The sequence below is a fragment of the Petromyzon marinus genome, chromosome 30 (genome assembly GCF_048934315.1).
Source record: "Petromyzon marinus isolate PM22_M1 ecotype Great Lakes invasive population chromosome 30, UKy_Petmar_22M1.pri1.0, whole genome shotgun sequence".
Lineage (NCBI taxonomy): Eukaryota > Metazoa > Chordata > Hyperoartia > Petromyzontiformes > Petromyzontidae > Petromyzon > Petromyzon marinus.
Window position 1 is genome coordinate 4,417,297 of NC_133696.1, and position 22,347 is coordinate 4,439,643.

Sequence of the window (22,347 nt, forward strand, 5' to 3'; positions counted from 1 at the left end):
GCGTGAGAGTGAGCGCGCGGACCAGTGGGTGAGCGAGCGCGCGGACCAGTGGGTGAGCGAGCGAGCGGACGAGTGGGTGAGCGGTCGAGCCCGGCGTGGACACGGTGAACGGGTGGAATGTGGCGCTGGCGTTGTTAGCGAGAGGTCTTGATGAGTAGCAGCTGCCATAACCTAACCTCCCCCGCCACCCACCCATCCTTAATCCCCTTTGTCATCCCCTTTGTTTTATACGTAACGAAAAAACAACTCATCCGTAACAATGATCATTGCAGCCAGCATCATTGCATCTGCTTTGGGTGGCGTCAATGCTACCGTGCTGTGCAAACGTAATCAAAGCCGACGCGACATCTCGAGATGGCATTTGTGGATTTTAAACTAATTTTTTTTAAACCAACTACTCGGAAAAAACCCCCCCGCAATTAGCGTGTCGCGATTAAAGGGGACTTTGCAACTCGCCCGCCAAAATATTGCGCTCAATGACGGGTCGCTCAATTGGCTAAAGATGCGAACAAAAAAAATGTTTTAAATACACATTTCGTGGCATGAGCTTACCCGTTTGTCCTGCGCCCGCGCGCGTGTGTGTGCATCGTGTTTGTATGTGCATCGTGTGTGTTGTGCATCGTGTGTGTGCATCGTGTGTGTGTGTGTGCATTGTGTGTGTGTGTGTGCATCATGTGTGCATCGTGTGTGTGTGTGCATCGTGTGTGTGTGTGTGCATCGTGTGTGTGTGTGTGGATCGTGTGTGTGTGCATCGTGTGTGTGTGTGCATCGTGTGTGTGTGTGTGTACATCGTGTGTGTGTGTGTGTGCATCGTGTGTGTGTGTACATCGTGTGTGTGTGTGTGTGTACATCGTGTGTGTATGCATCGTGTGTGTGTGTGTGCAATGTGTGTGTGTGTGCATCGTGTGTGTGTGTGTGGATCGTGTGTGTGTGCATCGTGTGTGTGTGTGTACATCGTGTGTGTGTGTGTGTACATCGTGTGTCTGTGTGTGCATCGTGTGTGTGTGTGCATCGTGTGTGTGTGCATCATGTGTGTGTGTGTACATCGTGTGTGTGTGCATCGTGTGTGTGTGTGTACATCGTGTGTGTGTGTGTACATCGTGTGTGTGTGCATCGTGTGTGTGTGTGTACATCGTGTGTGTGTGTACATCGTGTGTGTGTGTGTGCATCGTGTTTGTGCCCTCGCGGTTCGCTCACTGCGCTTACCCACCATCGGCAAAACCTCGCGTATTCGATACAACAACATCATCATCATCAACCGTGGGCAAGTCACATCCGAATTAACGCCCCCGCACCATCTCTTAAGTCAACTCAGCGAAACAACAAAAAACCGCGACGGTTTTTTTTTGTTCAGCAGCAGCAACAACAACAACAACAACGGATATTTTGTTCGTTTGTTGTGTGAACCTCAGCGCCGGGGAGACGAAGACGGCCGAGCGCGAGTCGCGCGCATTCGCGGCTGGCCAAACGCGCGGTCCCACGCACCCGGCGTGCCCGTTGCGCGCAGCCGTCACTTGGTGCCCGCCAGCCACCCAAATGTCGCCCCCCCAGACAGCCGTCAGCGCTCTGTGCGCAGCGCGCGCGGGACTCCTCTTGAGCGGCGTCACCTCGGCTCCTCCGCGGTCGGCGGAGAGCGCAAGGCACGGCGTGTTGTATCGCAGGGGGGAGGTTAAACGCGACTCTGGTTAAGGGGTAATACCCGCATGAATCATATGAGGGTTCTAGTTAGGCGTCAGCGGCTAATTTGGGTTGAGGTGTCGGCTGGGCTAAGGGATATAAGGACCTGGGTCTGGGGTAATGATGATTTTTTCTCGATACTCTACACGGAGGCGTTCACAGCGATAGCGTTGGGGTTGTTGTTGTTGTTGTTGCTGCTGCTGCTGTTGCGCCGCTTTAGCCCAGACAAGTGTCAGCGGTAATCCCCACACAATCCCGACACCGATAACAACAAAAAAGATGCGCGTGGCTTTTTGCTCATCTCCGGCCGCTACGGATGGCTGTTTCAAGGGCCAACTTGACGAGCTTTGATGTTGCGAGGCCGCCCCCCTTCAAATGTAACTCCTGATGACATTTAACGCAGCCAAGCTCGAGCCTCGTGTGCCCGTGTGATCTCTACTGTGCGTGTCTTGTGTGTGTGTCTGTGTGTGTCTGTGTGGGGGGCGGTAGTGTAGCGGTCAGCGCGCTGCGCTATGAACCCGGCGACCCGAGTTAGATTCCCGCTCAGGGCCGACCTCGGTGACGAATGTCTGAACCGGTTCTGAGCCTCCCCTACCTAGGTCAACTAAGGCTCAAATAAGTACCTGGTGCGATGCGTAAATGTCGCCACGAGGGAAACAAAGGCGGCCGGGCGTGGTGTTGGCCACCCACCCCCTGGTGTGCCGTGCCGGCCTTCATAGGTGCTTGCTAACAGCACTTGTCCCAAAAGTCTGTTATGGGTACACGGGGGATCTTTGTCTTTGTGTGTGGGGATGCGGTTTTTGTAGCCTTAGCGCGCACTGCGCTACGAACCCGGCGTCCCGAGTTCGATTTTCGCTTACGGCCAACACCAGTGACGATTATCTGAACCGGTCTTGGGTCTCCTCTAGGTCGACTCAACCTCACAAGAGTATCTGGTACGGTGTGTAAACATCGCCACTGGGGAGACAAAGGTGGCCGAGTGTGGTGCTGGCTTCCCACCCCCTTGTGTGCCGTTCCGACCTTCATAAGTAATCGCTAACAGCACTTGTCCTACAAGTCCGTTGAGACAATACAGGTGATCTTTGCCTTTGTGTGTGTTTATATTTTTTGTGTGTACGCGTTTTCTGCACGCTGCGTTTGTGTGGTTATTTATATCACATACATACACGGAGGTGCCGTGGTGTAGTGGTTAGCGCACTGCGTTACGAATCAAGTGACAGAAGTTCGATTAATTATCTGCCACGGCGAACATCGGTGGCGTATATCTGAACCGGGTATGTGGATCTCACCTATTTTTTTTATTTAAAAAAATCATCAGGTAAGACCCACTGAGCTACGTAGCTCTGTTACAGAAGCGATCTGGTCCACACATGACAGCTCAAGGAATCGGCTTACCACGTGGACATTTATAGCTGCCACATTTCCTCTAAACGCACGTTGTTTCTAAACGTGGAGGGGGGGGGGCGGTAGCGGGGTGGAAACCCGGAGGATCCGGAGAAAAAAAAATCCACGCTACCACGGGTAGAACATATTTGTATAGCTCAATCACACGGGTTTGTCTTATTACACGGCTGGGCGTGTGACGAGTGCACACGGGCAGGTGCCACAGGTGACCACCTTCCTCCAGGGCAGCCCACGCATCGTTTTAGTGACGCGGATCACCTCGCTGCGTCGCTGGGACGAGACGGGATTCTGTCACTAGCCGTACAGAAGCAGATTTGAGTATTAACGCCTTGATGCAAGTAAAGGATGTTGGGCGTGCGTTGGTGGAATATAAATGCGTGTTTTTATTAATTGAACTATTTCACCTGCATCATCCCGAGAGATGGAACATATCGGTTTACAAAGGTAGTAATGAAAAAAAAACCCCGTTGGTTTTCACGGCCAACATTATAATTGATAATCGGTTTCTTTTCGGCTATGCTGTGTACAACACGTGTGTTGCATACCCTCCTCCACCCGAAGCAGCCAAGTAATAAAAGTGTCACGTGGCCAAATGTATTACTGCTTCAGTGGCACCACCGGTGTTGCAGCGACGACGTTTCGCTGGAAACGACGTCCCAGCATCCTCAAGTTGTTCACAGGAGCTCGCATCTCGAGCGAAAACAAATCATGACTGAATGGTCGTCCAGGATCTCAAGTGACACACACACACACGTAATGATTGACACCTGCATGCAAACATTTTAATACCCATAACGTATAACGTCTGCAAATATACAATGAGCGGCACACCGCAATCTTCTGCAATGTAAACCCATTGCAGAAGTTGCTTCGTAGAGCTGTACACTATATGGCTGTGGCGTGGGTGTCTTTCTGCTGACTTACAGCGTCACAGTCTGCGGAAGGCGAATTTATTGGCTAACTGGTGGGTTGGGAGATCGGGTCGCAGTGTTTTAGCCGGGCGATGCTGCTGGCGGCGGTGGTGGTGATGTTGGCGCACGCCTCTGATCCAAGCGCTGTGGAGGTAGCGAACACGTCCGCGAGGAGCCATACCCGTGGCTCACCAGCAGAATGCAGTACAGCAAACACGTGGCCTCCACCCGCTCTCCGTCCGTCTCAGAGAGGGAGAGCTTCCTCCTCGACGCGCGTGGGTTTTCTCTGGGGACTCCGGTTTCTCTCCCACATGTAAGCACTCATTAGAATTGGCCGAGGACACCTTAATATGTAGAGGAGCGCAGGGCTTGGGTAAGTCTTGACTTAAAGCTTTTGTGACTGCAGGAATTCATATTCTTTGGGTCTTTCGGTGAAGTCACGTAGATAGGTTCAAAGAAAAATAACAACAAACTACGACGTTTCGATCGCAACACAAGCGTTCGTCATCAGGAAGAGGCTCTTCCTGACGACGAACGCTTGTGTTGCGAAGAGGCTCCTCCTGATGACGACCGCTCGTGTTGCGATCGAAACGTCGTAGTTTTTTTGTTACCGAAAGACCCAAAGAATAATACTTGGGTAAATTGTTTGCTCCTGTTATTTCCTGGGCTGCGTTCCTGCTTGTCTGTGGTTGCTGGTCTCTCCGAGTCACCGTCTCTCTCTCTCCGAGACTGAGTAAATGCTCTGCATGTTAGAACTGGAAAAATATACGTAAGTTTCACCACGAGGCCTAACGCAGATCAGCAGTTAAGGCGAAGAGCAATCTTTTTTGAAGGGCCATTGCCAAAAGCGTCGCCTTGCATAGATTGATAACGCTTTATTTATTTATATATAAGGCTGTGTTATTGGCAAATATTTGGAGGATTTTACGGAGTAGGATGGAGTAGGATGGGGTAAAGTGTACGTTATAAAAGTGAGCATTTGCGAGTCAGCATCTGAGCTCGTGGTCCGCGATTGAATCAAAAGTAGCAGCCATAAAATACAAAGATCCCCCGTACAGCCTGAACAGACTGTAGGGGCAAGTGCTGTTAGCGAGCACCTATGAAGGCCGGCACAGCACACGAGGGGGTGGGTGGCTAAGCACCACGCCCGGCCGCCTTTGTCTCCCCAGCGGCGATGTTTACACATCGCACCAGGTGCTCATGGGAGGCTGAGTCGACCGAGAAGAGGCGCCAGGACCGTTTGAAATAATTGTCACAGGGTGTTGGCCGTGAGCGGGAATCGAACCCGGGTCGCCGGGCTCGTAGCGCAGCGCGCTTGAATCCAAAGTAGTAGTAGCAGCAATACTACCACCAACATCACCAACATCCTGATTGGTATTCACCAAACAAACACACTTACGTCGACTGGACCGTCTCGAGAAATGAGCAGGACTGAAGTGCACATGGGGTCCTTGTGCACGCGATGCGAGTTGTGCACAAATTAAAGTCCAAAGTGTTTGACTTGGGCCCGACACGAGGGATTTTGAGAAGTAATTATAATCCGCCATCGTTAGCGGAGCATGTTAAAAGTATCAAATGCGCCGAGAGTAATGATTTATTTGAGTATAAATTTGATGTGCGCATCATGAGTGACGCTTGCATAATCAACAACATGGTGCGCTTTCACATCCGTATGGCTGTGGTGATGCTGTTCTGCGTTGTGAAGAAGGGCTATTGCTCGAAACGTCAAACGTAGTTTTTTCTTTCCTTTTAAGGCAGTATTATTGACGAACTGTGAGTGTTGTTGTTCACTGCGTTGGTGTGCGCCACTGCCAACAGAGCAGCAGTATCACCAAATAATTTGTTTTATTGTGACCGGAGGATCGGAGGCCTCCCACCATCGTGCCTGGCATTGTCACTCGACATCACCGTACTGAGATGTGTAACACGCACAGCCCTGTTTTAGACCACTTACTCAAGGCGACATCGTGGCTGTTATTTAGCCCGCAGGGTGCATCGTGACTCGAACTTGTGTCCTGCCTGCGCGCTCCCTCTCCTGTCCGATCAATTCCTCGTCATAGAGGGGAGTGATCTTGCCGATCTGGCAACACAACAGCTCAGATTATGTAAGCAGCGACGAGTGACTGCAAGCGACGATCACATGAGGTTCTTGTTTCTCTAGTGCTGACGGCGCTGTTCAGTGATGAGATGTATGTTGCAATGTGTCACCGATAGACACGATTTTATTAACGCAGTCGGAAGAGTCTTGATCGAGGAGTGGTGGCACAGTGGTTAAAGCACTCGGCTATGAACCCAAACACCCGAGTTAAATTCCCGACCACGGTTAACAGGAGACGCGGATCCTGGCCTGGATCATCATCATCATCAGCTTTGACAAATCCATTGCTGGATGAAGGTGTCCCCAGCAGCATCATTACCATCACCACCATCATCAAACCATCCCTCGCCCTCCTCCGATGTTGGCAATCGATCTCGAGAAGCCGCACAGGAGCTCATTTAACCTCCCCATCTCCGCGGTGCACGACCTCTTGGGGTCACCGTCCTGCTTCGGACCGCCACTCCGATACGTCATCGGTTCCGAATGAGAACAACGACACTTGCCGGTTTTACTCTGCTCCGCCGGGGGTAGCCGACACACGCCGATCAGGCACGCTCGGCGGATTCTCCGGATGATCCGATGCTCGGGAAAGTAAGACGCGCCCCAGACCTGCACGGTGGTGTCAGCGTAGTAATCCAAATGTATGTACGCGTATGTTGAACATTCTTTCGCACCGTACGTGACCAACCGCGCGAATCGGAGGCGCGGCCAAATCTGGTCTCTCTCTATCTCACACACACACACAAACACCTACAGGATCATGATACGCCCCGAGGAGGAAAGTGCGTCTGATAATCCAGGGCATACTGGTATTTGTTCACACACACACACACACATATACACGTCTCTTATAGACAGACATGTTGTGAACAGGGGCGATGTCAGCTTCGTCCGTTGGATCTCCGCGCGCGTCGTCTTGACCGCATGAGCGACGTGGCCGCGTTAGAGAACCGGCGCTGGCGTGGCGAGGGCGAGCGCGCGCGTACTCCGTCTCCCGCGCGTACTCCGTCTCCCACGCGCGCTCCGTCTCCCGCGCGCGCTCCGTCTCCCGCGCGCGCTCCGTCTCCCGCGCGCGCTCCGTCTCCCGCGCGCGCTCCGTCTCCCGCGCGCGCGCGCTCCGTCTCCCGCGCGCGGCGTCTGGTTCCGTGTCGATCACCGCAGAGATTCGACTGCCGCCTCCATCCGCCGCCTTTGTCACGCTGGAGGGCCCCCTTTCATCAGCCACCGGAGCGTTCGCTTTACCAAGAGGATTATATTTAATTCTAGATTTGAAGCTTTCGTGACTACAAGGTTTCATACTCGTTGGTTTTTTCGGTAAAGTCACGTAGGTACGTGATAAAGTCACGTATGTACGTGACTTTACCGAAACAAACAAAGGGGATTGTATTGAACAGTCGCTTTGTGTCCCCCCACCACACACATCGGGCGGCTTTGACTTCGTCCTGTTATTGATTTGCTCTTCACTCTTATGGGAAAATAAGAATAGGGGTTTTTACCCTTTTTGGCAATGCTTCTCACACCACGGTTAATGGTATGGTTTATAACATGATTATAACAGCGCCTCGCAGCTGTTTCTCTCCTCTGTTCCGACCATGATGGACTCGTCCGTCTTAACGGGGCTCGTAGCGGTCCATGGTGCTGATGTGGAGGGTAAGAATCCACCTATTTCTTCGCCATATAGCATCGTGATATATAACGACTCAATGTTGGTAGCTCAGCTGATTGGAGAATATATAGAGTTTATTGATAACATTGAGGTAGTTTATATTTTAGTTTTTTTTATCTGTTTACTATATGATATTTATTATATAGTGTAGTGTATACCCAGTTGCTGTTAATAGCTCTGCTTATTGAAGAATATATTGAGTATATTTATTATATTGATGTAATTTAGACTTAGGTTTTTTTCACATCGGTTTACTGTATGATAGTTGAGTTGTTGCAGCCCCTTTGGCGTCCATGCACTATGTGCCTCTGTGGATGTGTAGGCTTTGACTTTAACATAGCCATTTCTGTGCGCAGTCACAAGCTAATCCCTCAACTGTTTCAATGCTAAATTCTCCTGTTTGATATGTAAACCCCTTTGTCAAGGTGCCTCACTTCTCTCAACCAGCTTAAAAGACGCTGCGAATCTTAGCAGCGTTCATTGTAGCTCTGTCGTCCCGTCAGGGTTGTTCCTTTCACCTGAAGAAGGCCACTTGTGTTGTGGCCGAAACGTCGTGAGAATGTTATTATTTTATTTTATTATTTTATTCTCATTCTACGTGACTTTACCGAAAGAACCAAAGAAGAGGAAAATAACACAGGTTGTTAAGATGTGCAAACACCAAATGGATACCTTTTCCGAGTAATCACGTCCGCTTTAACCACACACGGGACACGTGGGGAACCTGTAAACTAGCGCGCTCTGCTGTAATATACTTGCGTTGTCTTTGACACCGATTGGCCTAGACCAGAGAGAGCAGCCTTCTTTTCACTCTTCCCTCCCTCCCGCTTCCCCCCAGCCCCTGCTCCCCCCACCCCCTCACCCCCTCACTCCCCCCCCCCCCCATCTCTCAACCCCTCTTTAAATTGTATTTCAATTTGCGCCATTGACGTCATGGAATTAGACACAGCGCTCCATTCGGACCTCTCGCAGAGCGAGTGCGTTGCCTCATTAGAGAATCCATGACCTGCGGAAACAGATATAACCGAACTAATTCTGAGATCCCTTCGATTTTTGTTTTTAATCGACACACCAGAGGGCGCTACGACTTTCCCACCAGGACCGGTTACCCGTAAATGTCGTCACGTGACAGTGAAGCCCATTGTTTGTCTGTTGTGCAATCATATTCGTCAGCGAACTGACACCATCACCTCGCAACACTTGAGAATCCAACGTAATCGCGCGTGGCTGAAGCCTGGCTTCGAACCCAGGTTCTAAGTGGCGTAATTCCAATATCACTATTTTTTTTTTATCCACACCAAATAGGCTACTTAACAAGACTCAACCCCGCTCAGCGTTCGACAGGACGGGCGTATTCGGGACGATTTTACTCGTCGTGAAGAGGCAGCACTTCCGCCAATTCCATTCTCGTTGGGCAACTGTTGTCTTATTTAATTCTTCTCAGGGTCAGGGTTTAATTGGCATGTTTAGCCAATTCTCCCACGGGCATTTCGTAAAGCGTCGGAGGAAGCGCACGCGGAGATAACGCGCGTAGATGGGGTGAGAAACGCTCAAGCCTCCCGTACAGATAGGTCAGAAACCGACTTGCTGTGCCGCCTCCTTATTCATGTTGGTGGTTCAAGCATGTGGTCTACCAACCACACCAGGGGGACACTTGTCATGGATAATGGAGAATGTCAGCTTTGAAATGTATTTTTGCGTATTTGTCTAATGTTGGTTTAACAGGCCCTGAATGGTTGTGTGAACAAGAAGGTTGAAACCAGCCCGAGTTTGCTCGCTTATACAAATGCTGCTGCTGTTGTATAATATTGGTGCAGAAGTTCAATATCGACCGATGGACTAAAATAATATAAATAATTTCTTGTGGAGAGACAGACATTTATATAAAAAAATATTGTTATTCCAGTTGCGGTCAATATTGATTTAAGCCACTCATCAGTCACGCCTAACTTCAATAACAAACAGCCTGCATCGGAATGACCTAATGAACAGCTGGAACCACTATCGGCCCTCGTGAAGCCTGTCCCAGTGGCATACCGTGGGTGGCGGTGGTGCAAATAATGAAATGAGGCTCCCTGTCTCATTCCTCCCATTCTCCGTATCCCAGCGCCTGGGTCACCCATCTCGTGCCTGTACACTCGCACAACTAAGCCACTAACGACTACATTAGATTCATGCCATTGTTCGTTTTAAAAAATAAAACTTTTTTTTTATTTTACCTGGCAAGGCCCTTTGAACTATGTAGTTCTTCTTCAGTAGCGACCTGGCCACAAATGATAGCTCAACGAAGTGGCTTATCATGTGGAAATGTATAGCAGCCAAATACTTTAAACGCATATTGATTCTAAATGTGGAGAGAACATCCTGAGGACCCGTAGAAAAAATCCACAGGTTCGCGGGGAGAACATGTAAACCCCAAATATACAAGCGTCAGGGTCGGGCTCGAACCCACGACCTCCTGTATACGAGGCGAGGTTGTTAACATTCCACACGGAAGGCCTTGGGAATTTGCTCTTAGACAGCAGCCTGCGTTTGCCATTTTATGGCTTGAAATCACGGGTGGGGTTTAAGAGTAACCATATGGGGAGTGAGCTGCAATCTAAATGTCGTGAGTATATCTGCCACAGTAAATCTTTGCATTGCATGCAATACAATATACAACGGGCCCGTCTGCGAGATTTGACAGACATCCCGCAGACGATATACCAATTTTTAAACACAATCAGAGGCTTTGTACATTACGTTCGCGCAAATAACCCCCCCCCCCCCCCACCTGAGATAATATATTGCTAGGCTGCGAAAAATGGTAGCGAAACGCGAACTGCTGTCATATATTTTGTTTTCTGCAGTAAACTCCACAAGACGTGTCGATGGCCACATTAAATTACCTCCCGCAGTTCTCTCTCGCTCTCGCCGTGCAGGACATGCTGTGTCCTTGAACTGTAACAGCAATGCCCTTTAAAGACCCAGAAAGGCCTCGCCTAGTCTCCAGACTGTTATTATTTTTACTGACGCGCCCCTGCACTGACAGATGCTTGGCCAAATAGCATGAACAAGCGTTTGGCTTCGTGTGGGAGGAAACCGGGGTACGTGGAGAAAGCCCACCACGCATAGCAAGAGATAACACGACGCACATATGGATTCAACGCGCTCGCTGTATTGAAGCCACATGTGAACACCTCGCATCCCCCATCTGATTTTGGAGTTTCACTGATGTGCGAGCCTCATAAAGCGAGCCTCCAAATTGCAAGATCCTGTGGTGCTTTCTCAAATTCATCGCGATCCCACCACAGTTCGTCGATTAATGTTCAGCAATCAATTCGATTTGAAATCAAGTCGCGACACACGGCACGTGTCTGATTAATTTTTAAGCATGTGACTTGGGTCATGGGACCTCCTTTTCCAGTATCAAAATAAAAGAATAGGTTTTACCCTTTCTGGCAATAAAACAGGTGTTAAGATGTTAAACACCAAACTGAAGCCTTTTGCAAAGGAATCATGTCTGCATTAACCATAAATACTTGTGGTGAACATGCAAACAAAAAAACATGCCAAAATGCTGTTCGCCTTTCGGCGTCCTCTGGTCTAACATTGTCTGAGACTAGCAAATAAATGTATCTGGTGTGGACCAATCAATTTCAAGGATAATGCGTATATTTTCCAGAGCGTGTTTTTTTGTTTGCATGTTCACCACAAGTACTGTGTGTGGTTAATGCATCCAGGATTTCTTGGCAAAAGGTTTCAGTTTGGTGTTTTAACATCTTAACACCTGTTTTATTGCCAGAAAGGATAAAAACTATTCTTAAATGTGACTTGGAGATTTAAAATGTCCATCGGTTCTCTGTACGTCACTTGAGACGTGTTTAGCAATCGTCTGGCATGCGCAGTGTGTTAGTTTTAATTTGTACATTATTTCAAAGGAGCCAAATTGGTAAACTCGAAAATGTGTACAGTGATGCATCGCTAAGGAATGGAGTTTGAAAAACTCTCCTGTACTTATTCGAATATAAAATAAATATCCTCTCATTTACTGTATAATACAGTGGGATGTGACAGGAAGGGGAGAACATTCAAATAATATAATGTGTGGAAAAATCAATGGATGAGGGGACGAGCGAGGATAAAAAAATAAAAGTGGGACATCAGGGAGAAAGGATCGCAAAAACGGGACCAAAGGGTCAGGAAAAGACGAGGGATGGGGAGGAAGAGGCTACATAAGGGCCTCGACGCCGTACGGAACAGGAGGCGGGGAGAGGGAAGGCATTTATATTGGAGGTGGCCACACACGAGTCTCATAATTTATGATGATTTAAAGATATATAGATATGTAAATAATTAAAAACACAGATTTAAAGCTTTCGTGACTGCAGGGATTCATATTCTTGGTTCTTTCGGTAAAGTCCCTGGCGTCTACAAACTAAGTTGCCTCTGGTAGTAGTTACATTGGAAAAACCAAACGACATGTCTCGGACCGCATCCGTGAACACAAAGCAGACCTAAAACACGGTAGGACCAACACCTCGGTCGTGGCAGATCACTGTTATGATTCAGTAGGCTCACATGACATTGACTTCTCCGAGACAGAGGTTCTCTGCAAGCCATCTGGCTACCATGAGAGATTCGTTCATGAGGCTATCCACATAAACAAACACAGAGACAATTTCAACCGAGAAGATGGATTCTGGCTTAGCAATCATTGGAAGGATTTGATAAACCATTTCGGGTCTTAATTGATTGTTCACGCTTACGGTGGCTTTCAGACCGCAACCATTATTTTCGTCTTCCCCCTTCTCTTTTCCGAACATAGATGGACTCATCCATCTGAATAACTGCCAAATCGCTCTCCGTGGTGCTAACGTTAAAAATAACCGCCACTTTTTTCAAATTTTCTTAATGTGGTTTTCACACCTGATGATGATTGCTTGTGTTGCAGTCGAAATGTCGTGAGAATTTTATTGATTATATTTTTATTATTTTATTATTTCCCTTCTACGTGACTTTACCGAAAGAACCAAGAATATAATTAAAACACGTTTATAGGTCCTGCTATTAAATGGGATGCGTTCTTTCATTAAACAGGTATAATTATATTTTTTATTTAAAGCTTTCGTGACTGCAGTAATTCATATTCTTAACTCTTTCGGTAAAGTCACGTTGAAGGAAAACAATAAAATAAAATAAAAATATATAAAAAACAATAATTATTTTTATCTTTTAAAATATCCAATCGATTTTTTTTTCAAATCTGCCATATATATATATTTTTTAATTATCAAATGAACATCATCTATCGGAGCAGAATAGCTCAATGGGAAGCCCAGTGGCTGAAATAACGAGATTGGTGTCATCTCGAGCTTTCGTTTCGTTGCCGCGGCTGCATGGCGCTGTCCGTGGTGCTGCTGACCGCTGTCCGTGGTGCTGAAACCTCTCTCCCACTCACAACCAACGGCATCCGCTTGCTGTGGTTTCCCCGTTCGCCTCGTCGTGACGCGCACCAATCATCGCCCGCTCCGTGTAATACGAGCGGTGGGCGCTTAATAGCTACCAATAGGGAACTGTTCGCATGCCAATTTTTTGTTTGTTTAAACTGTTCATCAGAAAATATTTTTTTTTCTTATCAGGCCCCATGGATGTACTCTGTATTTTGCTGTCTGAAACTCTTACCCAATCTTATGTCTCTGCTATGAAGAAGGACCATTTCCCAAAACGTCGCTTATTATGTTTTTTTTACATTTCAAGGTCACAGCGTTATTCGCGAATGTGTTGAGTTTTGTTGTTGTTGTTATTATTTTTTGTTATTCGTGCTCCTGAACCAATGCCAATGCAGTATCACCAAATCATCTGCCGGACGAGAGCGTCGTGGGGGCTGGTCAGTGCGGGTATGAGGTGGTCGGTGTGTATAGGATGCGGGAGCATACAAAGTACGTTACAACAATGGATTAATCTGCACTGCCATGTCGCCCGGCAGACGATGCCAACCGTTGGTGCATTCGTGGTCCCCCCATCCGAATACTATTTTGGCTCTAGCCTGCTTAGCTTCCGAGGACCTGGCACGCATAGTCAATGGCTTGCTTATGCAAATACTGTCTTAGAATTGACTGTACAACAGTACAATAGTTTGTAGTATCCGTATATGCGTGGTGAACGCTGGTGTGCACAATAGCGCAGCGGTGAATGTCAGCTGAACACCGCCTGAAACACCTCTAAGCCGACTCGGCATGAAACTGGTACCCGATCACTCTTCTTGTCACCGTCGTCACTCGAACGACACATGAGGCTGTGCGTGTGCGTAGCCCGGTAGGCTGGAAAGGGTGTAATCTTTCGTCTTAATATCCGCGCAATTGACAATTGATTCACCTTTTCCCCCATTAATTCTCAAGGCTGTTTACGTTACACTAGCGGAGCAATTGGCTCATTTGCAAGCGAGGAAACAATGTTCGCGACACGCAAGGTAATACATGCAATCAAGAGGTGATCCGGACCGACCTTGCGGGGCAACGCCGCAGCTGCTGTGAGTGTGTGCACCGGGGGCATCTGATGGATGCCCCCGGACCAGCGAATCGAGTTATTTAATCAGCTTTTGGCGGCTTCGAATTGGATTCACTGGTTGTGGCGTGGAGTTTGAAAGGGGGGGAGGAAAACAAGACGACCGCGGAGTTCAGTAAGTAAATAACTAAACAAGTGAATGCGCAGAGGCAGGGATTTTCCGCCGTGTTGAGTGCGATGTTGGAACGCTTTGTGCCTGCCTGACGGAGTGGCGAAGCATCGCAGAGAGATATCTTAAATGGGCGTGAGGTAGGTCGTGGAGACGCGGGGCTGGAAAACTAAAAAGTTGCACGTTTCAGTAGCTGCGAGGGAAATAAGAAAATGCTGATGCAGATCGCAGGATGCCAGAAAAATTAACAAAATAACTCAGCCAGTCTGCAGATGCTGCACGTTCCCTTTTTGACACAAGTGTCATACCGTGGTGGAGTGTTGGCGCAAGTGGGCTAGCACACTCTGCAGCAAACCCGGCGACCTGAGTTCAATTCCCGGCCACAGAAAACGTCAGCGGTGACTCATAATATCTTGAACCCTATGTTGGGTAACCCCCACCCCCCCCAAACTATTTATTTTAATCAACTTGAAGTTTGGTCAAGCAAACCGCATAAGGAGGCCATCATCCAGCATTAGATTGACAAAGGGCTGTAAAGTGTTTTGTATGTATGTAATTCTTTACACTTCAATTAAACGCAATGTATTTAGTTTGAACTTCTTTCGCACCGTACGTAGCCAATCGTAGGTGTTATAAACACTACTCTGAATACGTTAATAGATGGATGAATTCTGAGATTGGCTTCTGTAAGCAGTGCAAATGAAGGCATGCTTGTAATTTGTAAAAGGAGTCGTGACATTTTTAGCCGCTTTGTCATTTTTGTACAACGTTTGTATCTTATTTACTTGTGTATATGTTTTTTTCTGATTTCCCCTTGCTAAGGGAACCATATGTCTCAATGGACTCTCACATAGTTGTAACTACAGGTTTGATGTCCTTGGCACATACCGAAATTTTCAGAAAATGCCAGTATGCAACCAAGATAGAAAGGAAGCTACTCAGGTATGCGGAAGAGGCAGGTAAATATATATTTTTTATTTTAAATTACAGCTTATGTTTTGCTCAATTTAAAACCACATTTCATAGAGTAGTCACTCGTGTTCCGGTTTCCTCTGAGATGTATAACACTGGTTAATCGACTGAAAATGTCTTTATATATATGTGTGTAGAAGACTGCAGAGCTCTGGAAAATGCTGCCGCTGGCTCTGGCTGCCATCTCCCTGGGTTTATGGTTTCCCGCACCACGAACGAAAACTACGGAGCGCGTCATAAATGTATTTTTACTAACCTTGTTGGGACTTCACAGTAAAGTGGAACCATCATCGCATGTTGTAGTGCATGATGCTGAGTGACAATATTGCCTTGGGCATATTGGAGTCCTTAAAAAGTAAACGAAATAAGCCCAGTAGCATTTGTCCAATTTGAACATATTGGACATTTTCACGCGACCTTTCGTACGTCCCCTTGTCACTTTTCACACCGCATAGAAGAGCGGCAAATCTCAGACGCTTCTCGCGGAATGCAATGTGCGAGTGGAATGCACGAGGTGGGAATTGTGTTGCTGTTCGTGATGTGCGCTCAGGTTAAAACACCGGGGAAAAATCTGCGTTGGCAGCGTCTCATTAAAATGCATCGGCAGGGCATGTCCTATTCCACACGTTCCGCGCGTTGCGAGCAAAATCCACAACGTAGCCAGGAATATGACAGCAGGGTTCCCACAGAGACAATTCCACACATTCGCACACTTGCAACACGAGGGCTGTTGTACTTTTAATCGAGGACGAACTCCAAAGTCTGGCTGAGCTGCTAGCTGTTTTCCTTGGATTAATATTAACGCAGAGCCGTCGCCCGCTTGCATAAATGGCCTGAATAATGGAGTTGAGCAGAATCAGAATCACAATCAGAGTATGTATTGACACTGGAGGAATCCGATGAGCTATAAAGCTTGTATTCATCGTTGTCCAGTAGAGGCCTGTAAGAACGTTACGACAACACACTGTACAAAAACATGACAATAGTGCAAAGTACAAGAGAAGTAAACAAATCACCCAAACACAAACAAATACAACACAAAACCATCCCAATCTTTCCAAGAAAAGCCCACTGGAGGTTTTCACTTATTTTTCAGAAGCAACCTGGTCACAAGTGATATCTCAACAAAGTGGCCCATCGTTTGTTCATTGATAGCACCAAAATAATCGAAATAATCTGAACGCTTGTTTGAATGAGATGAATATCGTTACCTTTGCCTACGACCAGGTCACACAGAATGCGCACGATCTCATAAGATCTCAGAAGCTAAGCAGTGTTGAGCATGGCTGGTGCTTGAATGGGTGACCGCTGTGAACAGCGGGTTGCTATAGGCTGCTGTGCGGCGAGGAGCAGAGAGCATTACATCCAAATCCATGGTCTCACTGTAGTTTCTTGAAACCCAAGTCTATGCTCGCTGCCTTAAAGCATCCTGCAACCTATCAGCGCGGTGAAATGTGGTCAAATAACCCCCACGGCCATCGATGTGTGGAGAGGCTCTCACCCAGCAGCCGGCCGGTAGAAGGGCAGTTTCATCTTCTCGTCCAGTCGGAGACGTCATGCAGCCCGGGGTGCTTGGAGAGAGAGAGAGCCCTTGTCAGCTGTGTCCAATTAATGTGAAAAGTATGAGAACCTATAAATAATTTAATTAACTGACATGGGTACATACGACACAGCTGTTCTTGGGTGGGTGTGTGGGGGGGAAGAAGATTTCGTCCGCTTTGTGTTTGCTATTCACGTTGAAAATTCGGAACGAGCCCCTCCTCGTGTGCTTGCTGGACATGCGAGGCATGCGCAACTTGGCGCACCGGGGTCCGAGCGCTCACCGTCCTTACCCAAGCGTGCCGGCAGCTGTTTAACGTGCGCCGCATAGCCCGCGCACAAGTGGAAAAATTCCGCCGGCATGGAACGCCGAGCCGCATCGAGGCCCCCTGAAGGAACGGGGTTTTGCTGCCCCTGCAATGTGCTAGAAATTGGGAACGAAAGAAAAAGGTGGCGTAGCTCTCCCTGAGCCGTTTGCAGCCTCAGCATCTGCCAGGGTCACTTTCACGAGACGCGTTCCGTCTGTTCGATGCCTTTGGCTGGAAAACCATTACGTGACGTCTGCAAAAATAATAATAATGGTTCAAGCTTCCCGATTGAATCGCCTAAAATACCAGAGGCTGAACATCACGGAGATGGACTGACACGGTACTGGGTATGATCTTTTGAAAAGAGAAGTGACAGCTCCTGGCAGCTTCCCGTAGGTAATAGAGGGAGGATGATGAGACAGTGCTCACAGACAACAAAGTGACAACGTACAAGTCACGATCTGTTCATCGGCGAAGCTTTTAAGAAGCACGGCCCCTGCACGATTACTTTGGTACCGGCTTTTGTTGCATTGCAGGACCACGCGAGATTTCTATCGGCTTGGGGAGGAAGGGGAGGTCTTCATGCAGCAGTGGCTTGATCATGGCTAATGGTAATGAGTGGTTTGTGAGAGAGGGTATGAGTGATTGGGGGGTGAGAGGGAGGTTCGAGAACATGTGTCTGGGTCGTGTGTCACGGTGGTGTAGGAGTGTGTGGGTTATTAAATTATACAAATGCATCCCCCCTTTTTCTTGCACTGAGAGCATCCATCACTAGCCAATGCCAAGCACGGACGCGCGCCCAGGCTTTGAAAGATGCATGCGTGACAGATGTCCAGGTGTTGGGGCTCACGCAGCTTTGTGCGAGCAGATGTTGGGGTGCGTGAGCACGTGCGTGAATTTGGGAGCATTTGGTCAGGGTAGGCCAAAGCTATTGAGTCACCCGGCAATGTTCCTGAGACTTTCTCACCCACCCCCCGGCTTCATTTACCTGTGTGTCTCGCAATGATTCACGCATCGCGCTGAGGAGCACAACGTGTGTCCACAAACAATTCGCTATTATGGCTATTGACTTATGCAAAGCATTGAGATCAAAGACTTTACAAATACATTTCTGGCGATTCTGATTTTTCTAAAATACGCTTCATGGTTTGGTTTGTTTCTTTGCCGTTTAATAACGCATAACTGTGACATCTTACCCCAATCGAAGGATACTTAGGGGTCGCTGCAGTGGTCCTTATTTAAGCGTCCTTATTTTAAATAAGGACCATGGTTTTTACAAGGGCCACCCGAATGTGTATACAGGGTGCTTCAAAAAAATATTAACACTTCCGAGAATTTGCAACAACCCCACGTGACACGTGCTGCCTCCTCCGAGCTCTGGAGACCACCTGGAGAAGATTCCAGGCCACGTGTTGACAACGGTGGCGAACAAGTGGGAGACTCTTTGAAGCTATTAACATTACATTTGTTATCATGTTACAGTGTATATTATCATACTTTTTTCCATTAAAAACGATAGTCCAATGTAAATGTTAACATTTTTTAAAAAAGCACTCTGTCTATAGATTACTTATGCGTGTGATTATAACGCTTGGCTGATGCACACAAGGACGTGAATACCTCTTTGAAGAGCAGCAATTCAATTGCGCTCACAGCCTCTTAAAAATGAACTCATGCGGTTTCCACGATGCCTTCGACAGAATTACGGCGGGGGATGATGCTGATGATGACGACGACGATTGATGTAAATGACAAAGATGACATTGGGGGGGGGGGGGGGGTTGGTCTTCGGAGAGGTACTCTGCACCATGTCACTGAGAGGGCTGCGTCACATTGTCCCTACAAATGGTTTTAAGACTTTACCCCACCCCCACTCTCCCCCCCTCCCCCGCCCTTCCCAAATCGTGTTTTTGGGCACATCACCAACGTGGTGTCTGGAGATGGAGGGAGTCGTTCGAAAATCTCACGGAGCGTGTTGGAGAACGGCCCGGGGGAGCGATTTTGGTCCAGATGTCGGAGAACACTCCTTGATTCATGGCCTCGCTGTCCTTTGCACAGGACGAGGTGAATTTCCCCACACGCTCTGCTGTGAGACTGTTTGGCAGTATGACGGTGAAACTGATAGTATTACATTTTTTGTCGTACTCGGGGCTGAGATATCGACCCAAATAAAATCTGAATGTCTTTTTTTGGTGTTTCGGTCCATCCATTGTTGACGAAACTGAGACCATCGACTCTCTGCGCCAGAAAAAAAATTCACGGTTTAATCACGGGCGGCTGCAGCCTGGACTCCAAATGGAGTATCTCATACTATTTGGTTATTTCGGTAAAGTCAGGTAGATATAAATAATAACTAATATTGGAGAGTCTCAGTCGCGCCAGCTCGGGAACCTGAGAGCGAGCCGGTCACATCTCTATTTGCGAACGGTTTTTGAAAAAAAAAAGCGCTTACCGCCGGTTACGGGAAATCAGCTTCTGCACGTCCGCACAATGCGCCAATGCTCCACATCTTCACGCGTTCAAAGGTGGGGGCACTTTCATTTTGCGCGATTTTAGCGACCGACGTGAAACGAAACCGGATTCGAGCGGTTGCTCCCTACAAGTCCTCGAATGTGCCCGTCCGCACGTTGCCGCTGGGGGTTTTGTTGTTGTTGTTGTTGTGAATCCGACGCAATGCAGCCGCCCACGTGGTCTCGTGCACGATGATGGATGGACAGCGACGGGGCGCCTCTCGGTAGATCCTCTGAACGAGATGGGGTGAGCCACCCGGGCTCAGCAAGGGGGTGGGGGGGGAGGGCGTTACGAGCTGGTCCTTAACTGACAGCAGCTGCTCCCCATGCCTCAGGGTCCGTCATAGAAAAGGAGACATCTCGAAGCCTGCCCTTGCTAAAAAAAAAACAAAAAACGAAAATCCGAGTGCAAATGGCTCGCTAAGTGTGTACGAGTGCGTGTGCGTGCGTGCGTGTGGTCGTGTTTGTGTGTGTCTGTGTGTCCTTTGTGTCTGTGTGTGGAGCGGTGGTGAATTGCTTTGCGCACCAAACTAAGAACCCGGCGGGCCCGAGTTTGATTCCCGCTCAAGAGACCAATAATAGTGGCGAATATAAAACATCGTGGTCCTGGGCCTCCCCAAGGAAGACTCGGCCTCAAATGAGTACCTGGTGGACAACACTTGCCCCAAAAGTCTATTAAGGCTATAGGGGTATCTTTATCTTTTGTTTGTGTTTGGGTCCAACGGGAGTGTATTGCTTACTTGGCTACCACCTGGGCAGACATGACATCGGCTCTTATACCACAGTTTACATCAGCGGCGATTCATCTGAACCGGACCTCGGCCTCCCCTATGTCGACTCAGCCGTAAATGAGTACCTTAATCGGTGTGCAAAACATTGGCATACGTGTAGACAGGCGGTCGATTGTGGTAGTGACCACACCACTGTCTCGTATGCTGTGTCAGCCTTAGTCGGTGCTCGCTAACAGCCTGTGAAATCCCTATGTGGGAGCGGCTGTCTTTTGTCTTTGTTTTTTAAATTAAAGAGCCGGTTCTCAGATGATGAAATTTATTAGGGGAACACATCCTACTGATATTGCAGCTGTTGAGAATACCGGGGCAGATTGCTGTAGACTTTTGGCTTGATCCGTTTAAGGGTTTTACATATGCAATACATTTCTTTGCGGTGACATTAAAATTTGAAAATAAAAATTGGCCGGATTTATTTTGCATATTGAAAGTAGAAATCCATATTAAGCTTCTCAAGCATAGGTGCGGGATGAAATGTAATTTAACTGTACATTGTGTGGCTACAAGTCATATACTGTTGCCATCCTTTAAGCCTACATCCATGAAACAAAAATCCAAAACGGAAAAAAAACATTTAGATTTTCGGGGTAAGCGTTATTTCTGTACTCTGTCATGGAAGGATTCAAAGCCTGGCAAAGCAAGATTCACTTCGTTTTTATTTTTTTCCGCCGCTGTCTCATATTGATCTTGACCTTTACACTTTAACTTATTAGTCACAATGCCTGTCAGTTCATCATGTCAGCGCTGTTTGCTGTATCTCCTAGCTCACGCGCACACATATATTATACATAACGCCCCATTGCAGTTGAAGGCAATTTGCTTACAGAGGCGTGTGCACTCTACAGAGGGCTGACCTTATCTCTATGGAATATGTAAAAGGTAAAGGCGCAGCCCTGCACTTGCCTCGTGGAAGGACCTCCACAACACACACAGAGAGAGAGTGAGTGCCCTCTCGAGAATAGTTTGGCCCACTCTCCTACACTGGGCCACATGTCTCGAGGCAGGAGTAATCACAATTGACCCCACCGTAGGTGACCTGCCCATCGGCTAACTGCTGTGTAACCCATTAATACCGCTGGGTGAAAACGAAAGATCGAATAACCTTTTTGGTATTCTTTGGTTCTATCGGTAAAGTCACGTAGATAGAAAAACAAGAATGAAAATAAACCTTTTTGGATTCCACCGTTTCAACCGCCAATGCTGAAAAAAAAATCCAGAATCGAACCGGCGATCCACTGGATTGCGAGTCCTGTGTCGCTAACCACGAGACCGTGGCAGCACACCGTGATTAGATCTAAATAAAGGTGTAAACGTGCATTAGGCACCTCCACCGGGCGCCCGCGCGCACGCCGAGGTTCCTAATGAATGCGCAGTCACGCTGCGCGTGAGCGCGCATCAGCGCCGCAGACTTGTCTCCACCGCAGATCGATCTGCTCGAGCACAGACGCATTCCGGTAATGCATCAAGGCTTTCCCCGCACAAATGTGTGTGTGTGTGTGTCCGCCTTCACTCCCCCTCACCCACGCTCTCTTGCCCCTGGTGATCCCTCCCTTTGAGCGCGTCTTGTAATCTTCACCTGGCTCCTGATCCACCATGGAAGGCTAACGAAGGCTACGGAAGCAACTCGCTCACCGATGTTTGTGCGCCAAGTCGACGGGCGGTGCTCGCGGCTCTTCCAAGACGTCTGGCCAGCGCCGATATACTGGACCCGCTACGGTGAGTTGTCCAGAGGAGGCCCTTCCGTCAGCGGTGACCGCGAGCAGGCAATTTCAGGGGCGCACCTCGACCTATTTACCTATTGCCGTGTACACGTGCAGCT

General features: G+C 48.2%; 1 protein-coding gene and 1 long non-coding RNA gene across 3 annotated transcripts in view; both read left to right on the forward strand.

The window, feature by feature from the left end:
• Nucleotides 1–22,347, forward strand: part of LOC116947493 (IQ motif and SEC7 domain-containing protein 1-like) — a 220,764-nt gene that overhangs the window by 435 nt on the left and 197,982 nt on the right. The gene's annotated exons all lie outside the window — the stretch shown is intronic.
• Nucleotides 1–22,347, forward strand: part of LOC116947494 (uncharacterized) — a 123,182-nt gene continuing 100,835 nt past the window's right edge. The window contains exon 1 of the long non-coding RNA XR_004403680.2: nucleotides 1–22,244. This is a non-coding gene — a long non-coding RNA (uncharacterized LOC116947494). The remainder of the gene's footprint in view (nucleotides 22,245–22,347) is intronic.